We start from the raw sequence: 8,156 nt of genomic DNA on the forward strand, positions 1-8,156 counted from the left end.
GGTGGACTCTGCGGGTCAGGCTAATGATCACCATCCCTCCAAAAATAATCTCTAAGTGTTCACGCCTTCATCTAGTAGAACAATACCTAGACAGTTGCCTTAGCACTTTACAAAGTAGAAAACCTGTCTTTACCTACTTCATGTCAGTCACTTCTACCCATCTACGAGCCGTTTGGGAACTGATTTCTAAACAAGTGAAGATGGCTAACACGCGGGAAAGATTCAGTGACGTTACACTCTCTATCACCCCTATATGTACAACTCCCATCTCTTGGGAAGTATACCCGTCTTGTGAAGCTAAAAGACCTAAGAAAACCAATGTAGAAGGAAAATAACTACTACTTTCATATTACGAAACTTGTATGACCGAGGTGATGTAACCTCGAGTTCATTTTGTTTTCCCCGTTACAAACAATAAGTCAAGTTGTCAAGCACATATGAAAGCTCAGTAGTTGTTTCCTTACTTATACATTGTTGATTATATATGCATGTGCTATTGGATGATTACATGTTTACTTGTGGTAATATGTACCTCATAGACAATTATGGAATGTTGTCTAACCTACCCCCTACCTTTTGACAGACAAAAATGCCACCCAGACGTGACATGGACACAATTACGTTAACTATGGCCGAATACAATGAGCGCATTTCTCAAGTTATAGCGCAGTATGAAGCCCTCCGCTCCGAACGCAGCGGTTGCACTCCCAGAAGTAACCCTCCAACTGGCTGCACCTATAAACAATTCCTGGACTGCAAGCCATTGAATTTTGATGGCACAAGAGGTGTCATTGCATTTGTTCGTTGGGCAGAAAAGATTGACACCATTCTGAGAATGAGTAACTGTTCGCCCGAGCGGAGTGTTACCTTTATCTCAGGGTTGGTTTTGGATGGCGCACTCTCCTGGTGGAACATTCAGGTTCAGACCCTTGGTGAAGATACTGCTTATGCACTGAGCTGGGACGAGCTCAAGGAATTGATGCGGAAGAAGTACTGTTCTAGGTCCGAAATCCAGAAGCTTGAGATTGAGTTTTGGAATTTGAAAATGGACGGACCGAAGATTTCTGAGTACGTCCAACGATTTCACGAATTGTCTAGGGTTGTTCCCTACTTAGTCAATCCAGAATTCAAGAGGATTGAGCGATTCATTTGGGGACTTGCACCTCAAATTCTGAGCATGGTTACTGCCTCAAAGCCTCCAACCATCATAGAGGCTATCGATTTGAGTGTCACACTTACTGAAGAAGCTCTACGTATGGGAAATTTTTCGGGATCTGAGGCAAATAAGAAAGAGACTCATGCGGAGTGTTCAGGCAATAAGAAAAGGAAGTCTTCGAACCTAAAGATAGGCACCCAAGTCAGTTATGGAAGCTTTAAAGCAAACAAAAGAAGGGAAGTGAATCTACCTCGTGGCAGGAAAGCTTATGGAGCCACTAATAAGGCCGGTGGTAAGGTTTACTTGAGGACTAAGCCGAGATGCGAGGAATGCAATTTTCACCATGAAGGTCAATGTCTGAGGCCTAAGTGTGGAAGGTGTGGAAAAGAAGGGCACAGCAAGGATGCCTGTTGGGTGAAGTATCCAGACGGAAGAGATAATGGTAAAGTTCCAGGTTGCTACAGATGTGGTGAAGTAGGGCACTTTAGGAAAGATTTCCCTAGGAAGAACCAAACAAGGAAGGGTCTTCACGATCGGAGCTCGTGAAGCATGCTAGGATCCAGATGCGGTTACGGGTACGTTCCCTAATAACCAACTCTATGCATCTATTTTTGATTAATACTGGAACCGACTTTAACCTTGTACGCTTAGAACTTAAGAAACTACTTGGCCTAGTTTCGAGTAGAATAGATGTCTCGTATTCTTCAGAGTTGGCGAATGGAAGGTTAGTTAAGCGAAAGGAATGATTAAGGATTGTACTTAGGAACTTAGAAAGCGAGAACCCCCTATTACCGTTGACTTGGGAAGTCACGATATGGTAGTCAGCATGGATTGGATATCCAAGTGTAGAGCTGAAGTTGTTCGTTATAAGGAAAATCATTCGCATCTTGCGAATGATGAAACACTTATAGTACACATCCTTCTTGCAATAGGTGCGAGAGCACTAGGCCCCATAAGACGGTGAATTGGCAACGCCTAACATTGATTATAGATACACGAAAGAACCTCCGAATAGACTGAATAGACTGCATAGCCTTCCCTAACATTGATTATAGATACACCAAAGACATCCCCGTGGTGGAGGAATTTCCAGAAGCCTTTCCTAAAGACTTGCCAGGAATACCTCCACAGCGACAAGAAGAGCTTAGGATGAACCTAGTGCCAGGAGCAGCGCCAGTGACAGATGACGCCTTACCAACTAGTTCCATCCGAGATACATGAGCCTCCGATGCAACTGCAAGAGCTGCTAGACAGAGGTAATCTACCAGACCGAGCTTCTCACCCTAGGAAGCCCCAGTGTTATTTGTTAGGAAGTAGGACGACAGTTTTTACATGCGCACACAGACTAATCTGAGAGGAACTCAGAAGAATTAATGTGGAAAAGTATTACGCATAGGCTACATGGAGATAGACGACTAACCATCAAGAATCGGTACCCCCTTACCGAGAATTGATGACTTGTCAACCAACTACAAGGTCCCAGCTACTATTCCAAGACGGAATTAAGGACATGATGTCATTAGTTAAGGACACGAGAAGAAAGTTGGCAGTCTCCATTTTGCATCAACTTCAGAGAATTGGATATCAAGGACCGGTATCCTTTGCCAAGGATTGATGACATGATTGAACCAATCGTAAGGTTCTAATTACTACTCAAAGATTAACTTGAGGACAGGATGTCCTCAACTGCAAATACAAGAAGAAAGTATCCCTAAAACGAACTTTAGGGCTTGCCTTGAGCATTACGAGTTCCTTGTCGTACCGCATGGCTTAACACATGCACCGGCAGTATTCGTGGACCTCATGAATCGGGTGTGTAAGCCATACCCGGATAAGATCGTGATTATATTTTTGACTACATTCTCATAAGCTCAAAGACCAAGGAAGGTCATCAGCAACATCTGCAATTCATCTTGGGACTCTTAGAGAAAGAACAGTTATGTGCTAGGATGTCGAAGTGCGAACTTTGGATTCGCGAGGTAAGATTTTTAGGATACGTGGTATATAAGAATGAGATTCATGTCGACCCTGCAATCAAGAACTAAGGAGTCCCAAAGATGCAACTAAGAATTTTTGGGGATTGTAGGCGGTATCCGACGACTCCTAGAAAACCTTTCAAGGACTGCTCAACCGCTAACAACCCTAACCTAGTCGACACCTATCTTGTCTTCACCTGACAGTACCAATAGAGTTGCGGTTCTTGTGACGCTTCTCGACAAAGTCTAGATTGCGCGTTGATGCAACGAGACCAAGCCATCGCATACGTGTCACGCTTGTTAAGGGATCATGAGAAGAGACCTTGAACTAGGTGCAGTAATTGCACATTGCAGATTTGACGTCATTACTTGTATAATCAAATGCTGCACGATCTTTACTGATCACAAGGGTTTGCAGCACACCATTGTTCAGAAGGACTTAAATATGAGATAACGAAGATGGATTGAGCTACTGAATGGGTATGATTGTGAGATTAAGTACCACCTGGACAAGGCAAGCGTAGTAGCAGACACCTTGAGCTGCAAGAAATCACGCAAAAGCCTCTAAGGGTGCGGGCCTTAGAGATGACCATGAAGATGAATCCCGCTACTCGGATTCGTGAAGCTGAGCAAGAGATGCTCAAAAAAGAGAACCAACGAGCTGAAGCATTACGTGGAATGGGAGTATGATTCTTGCCTAAGGTAAACGAAACATTTTACTTCATGGAACGACCTTGGGTTTCGTTTCGCGGCATTTACGTACGCTTATTTTAGGACAGGGCTCATAGGTCAAGGTACTCGATCCACCCTGGATCCGACAAGATGTACCAAGACTTGAAGGATTAGTATGAGTGGCCCAAGATGGAAGCTGATATAGCTACATATGTGGGTAACTGTCTTACTTGTGCCAAGGATAAGACAGAATACAAGAAGCCATCAGGGCTACTGCAACAGCCTGAGATTCCCATATGGAAGTGGGAACGAATCTCAATGGATTTTGCTACAAGCTACCAAGAACCCAAAAAGGTCACGATATGAATTGGGTGATTATTGATCGACACACCAAGAGTGCACATTTCCTGCCAAACAGTGAGGAAGACAGCGTAAAGGAATTAGTAGAGATTTAGCCTAAAAAGATTGTGGCACGTCATGGAGTGCCTGATTCTATCATGTCTAACCGTGATGGCCGTTTTGTGCCAAGGACATGGCAGACGTTTCAAAAGGCGTTTAGGTCACGATTGGACCTTAGTACTACATTTCACCCTCAGACGGACGATCAGAGCAAACAAACGATACAAACTTTGGTAGACCTGCTATGCGCTTATGTGATAAACTTTGATGAAAAGATGGACCACTCACTAGCCCTTAGTGGAGTTTTCCTACAATAATACTTATCACACCGCCGTTTAGGCCGTCTCGCGCAAAGTTTTATAGGAACGTAAGTATCGGTCCCCTTTGTGTTAGGCAGAGACCAAGGATAAATAATTTACTGGCCCGAGATGGTTTAGGAAACTACAGACAAGATCGAGCGGATACATGATTGTATCAAGTCAAGCATGTGGTATATAGAGAATCTGCGTCGGCAAGCGGCAGAAATCGCTGGAATTTGAGTTCGAAGAAATGATATTATTGAAATTCTCGCCTTGGGAAGGCGTGGTGTGATTTGGAAATCGTGGGAGGTTGGACCCACGGTATGTTAAACCTTTCGAGATTATGGAAAGGTTCGGGACCATTGCTCACAAGCTGAAACTTCTAGAAGAACTTAGCAGTGATCACGACACGTTTCACGTGTCTAGTCTTTGGAGGAGCTTGACTCTAGGAACAGTCGTTATTCCCGCAAACAAGATTCATGCCAACGACAAACTCCAATTTATTAAAGGACTTGTTAAGGTTGTGGACTAGAAGCCCACGAAACAAGGAGAAGTCGTAATTGATTTGTTAGAGTTCGTTGGAATTCATATCATGGCCCAGAGTTTACTTGGGAACATGAAGACAAAATTAAGCCTAAGTGACCATATTTGATTCACAACTCCCGTGCGACCGATGGCATCGCTTGAATTTCGGGACAGAATTCTTTTAACGGGGGGAGAATGTGACAACTGGCACTTTTCCATACATTCCGTACAATAATTGAACAATAATCTATGCTTTAATGACTGTGCATAATTTAAGTTTACAAGACGAATGAAATTTTGATTACTATTATATACATACAATGGCATTTCATGTTGCAAGACTTTTATCATTACTACATAGTTCTATTAATGCACAGAATAAAGTTGGCACAGTTATCAGACAAACTAGAAGCACTGACAGGAGTTCAGTACTTAGATAGGCGTGATATTAAGACACAGAATGAGCCCCAGAACCAAGTAATACACTAGGATAGTGTGTAGGAAAGTAGGGATTTCAAAACGGCCTTCCTAGTGATGACATAAGTGCCGGAAAGTGCCAGAAACACACTAAAACTGCAAAATTCTGCAGAAAATAAATAACTTCAGCAAAAATTCAGCTTTTAACATCAAAATATAATGCAGAAATGTGATTGAATGGTCCGGGATACTTTCCTAAGTGCCGGGATTCAAAACTGTCATAAAACACAACGTAAAGCACACTAAAGTGCACAATGTATCACTTTAACGAACAGTAACGAAACGAACAAACGGACACTATCCGAAACATCAAATTCTTACTAGAAGCGTTGTTTTAGTGTTACAAAGCTAGTTATGGTCACCGAACATTATATTACGTCTCATAAACATTAAATACATAAAATACCTAACTAGCACCATAGAATCCTAACTAAATCAAGTAACTTACCATTAAATGTTACGCTTTACCCCCCCCCCCCCTTGATGGCTGGTTAGGGGACATGGGTCCCACTCTTGAGTTCTTTTAATTATAATAATTGATATGCTAGTGAATTATGGAACACTTTAACCAATATACAAGAATATGTTGGAGGTAACTTCTATTTAACCTCAAGACCTTACTCCTTTACCATTTCATCATCTTCAAGCTTCATAAACTCTCTTCTCCTTCCCCTAAACTCACGGCCCAAGCACCCTCTTCTAACCTCTCCATTTTCAATCCATTCCTTCACAATCTAAGCACCCTATAAGGTGTCTTAAGCATATTTAGGAGGCTTGGAAGCATTGGAAGTGGAAGGACCTCATCTAGGAGCTTTTATCCACCCTATTTCTTCATCATCTTCATACTTGTTCTTCCCTAGCCATAGTGCTAGTAGTAAGCTTCTTTGATCTTGTTTTTACTCATAATTTTAGTGGTTAAAGTATGAAGTAACTTGGTAAACTAAAGAATCTCAAGAAACATAAAGATGAACATTAACATAAAGCTCTAAAACTTGAAGATCAAGTTGTTCTAGTGTATGTATTGAGCTTGTTTGTTGATTTCTTGTGTTATGGTGTAGATCACCATATGAAACTTGCTAGATGATGACTAAACACATGATCTAGCAAGTGTAAGAATAGATCTTGAGAAATTTGTAATGATCATCCTTTATGTAAATCATGAACTTGAAAATAAACTTGTTTTAGTGTATGATGCTTATTTCTACAAGTTATAAGTCTTGAAAATAAAAGATTTCAAGAATAATATTTTCAAGAAACTGAAGTTTATTACAAGATTTAACATGATCATGGTGTTTAAAGGAAGTAAACATGTTTTAAGTGTTAAATCAAAGCTAGAAACATATTGTTAACAAGAAAAATACAAGAAGAAATATTTTCAGAAAATCTTCATACAAGTTGTGAAGAACTAAAATCTTCAAGAATGAGTTTTATAAACTATAAACCATGTTTTTAAGGATAACTAAACCTACTAAATAACATATGAAGTTACTACAAATTTTTACAAAGTTTCAAGTTCATGACATAGTGTAAATTTCATATTTTTGGCACATGGTAAGTTTTGAATGATTTGTTGACGGTTGATGATGATTTTAAAAGAAAATGATATGCTTTGAAAGCATGGAAATCTCTATTTTTAAGGGGAAACTATGACAAATTTTTTCTAGAAATCAAACACTTAGAAAAATAATTTTTAAACAAATATTTACAAGTATATTTTTACTACGGTTTTTATATAAAGTTTGCCAAAATTTTTGTTACAAGATTATAAATATTGGAGGTTGGTTTTTGTAAATAAAAGTGACTAAATATGTATTTAGGAAATATATATTTATGTTAGGGCTGGATTTTTATGACCTATGATCCTTACATGTGATCCTTATATGTGATCCTAACCAGTGATCCTTGTTTCTCTGGCAGATAGTGATCCTCAGAAGAATTCCAGGATCAGGATCACGGAGTATCCTAGGGATCCTCATACTAACGATTGTTCTCTTTGGATTTAATGTTGTCTTGCAGGAATTTCGAGAAGGATCCGCTCTTAGCAACGTAAACAAAAGACTCGTCTTTACAACTTTGGCATAAGCACAATCAAAGATGGACGTTGTGGACGATATGGAAACTCAACATAATTTAAGGGCGATAATTTAGGCTAGATTTACTTCTATTCCTAAAGGGTTAACGAGCTAATAGTTAGGTTATTTACCTAAAATACGACCACTCACACTTGTATAAATAGCACTCTTCCACATGCGGAAGACACAACACACTTCCCTCACGCTTTGACACACGATACTATAGTGATCCTTGTACTTAGCTCGTTACCATCCGAAGTTGTAACCTTTATTTGTTATATTGAAGTTTGGTGATCGGTAGTTTCCATCACCCGAGGTTTTTTATGCCGGAGATCATTCATTGATCAAGGGCTTTTTCCTCGTATAAATCCTTGTGTCACTCGCGTATTTTACACTAAAGTGATCCTATACTTTGTTCAACAAACCAAGCATCATTCCCCGTTTACATAAAGTTTGGTTGCATTATCTTAAACTGATTTTTGACCAAAACAGTTTGGCGCCCACCGTGGGGCAATTGGTGCTTCATTCATAAGGAAATTTTTCTGTTGGTGATCATTCCGGAAGTTTTGCATGGCTTCAT

This window comes from Helianthus annuus, chromosome 15, assembly GCF_002127325.2.
Source record: "Helianthus annuus cultivar XRQ/B chromosome 15, HanXRQr2.0-SUNRISE, whole genome shotgun sequence".
NCBI classification, from domain to species: Eukaryota; Viridiplantae; Streptophyta; class Magnoliopsida; order Asterales; family Asteraceae; genus Helianthus; species Helianthus annuus.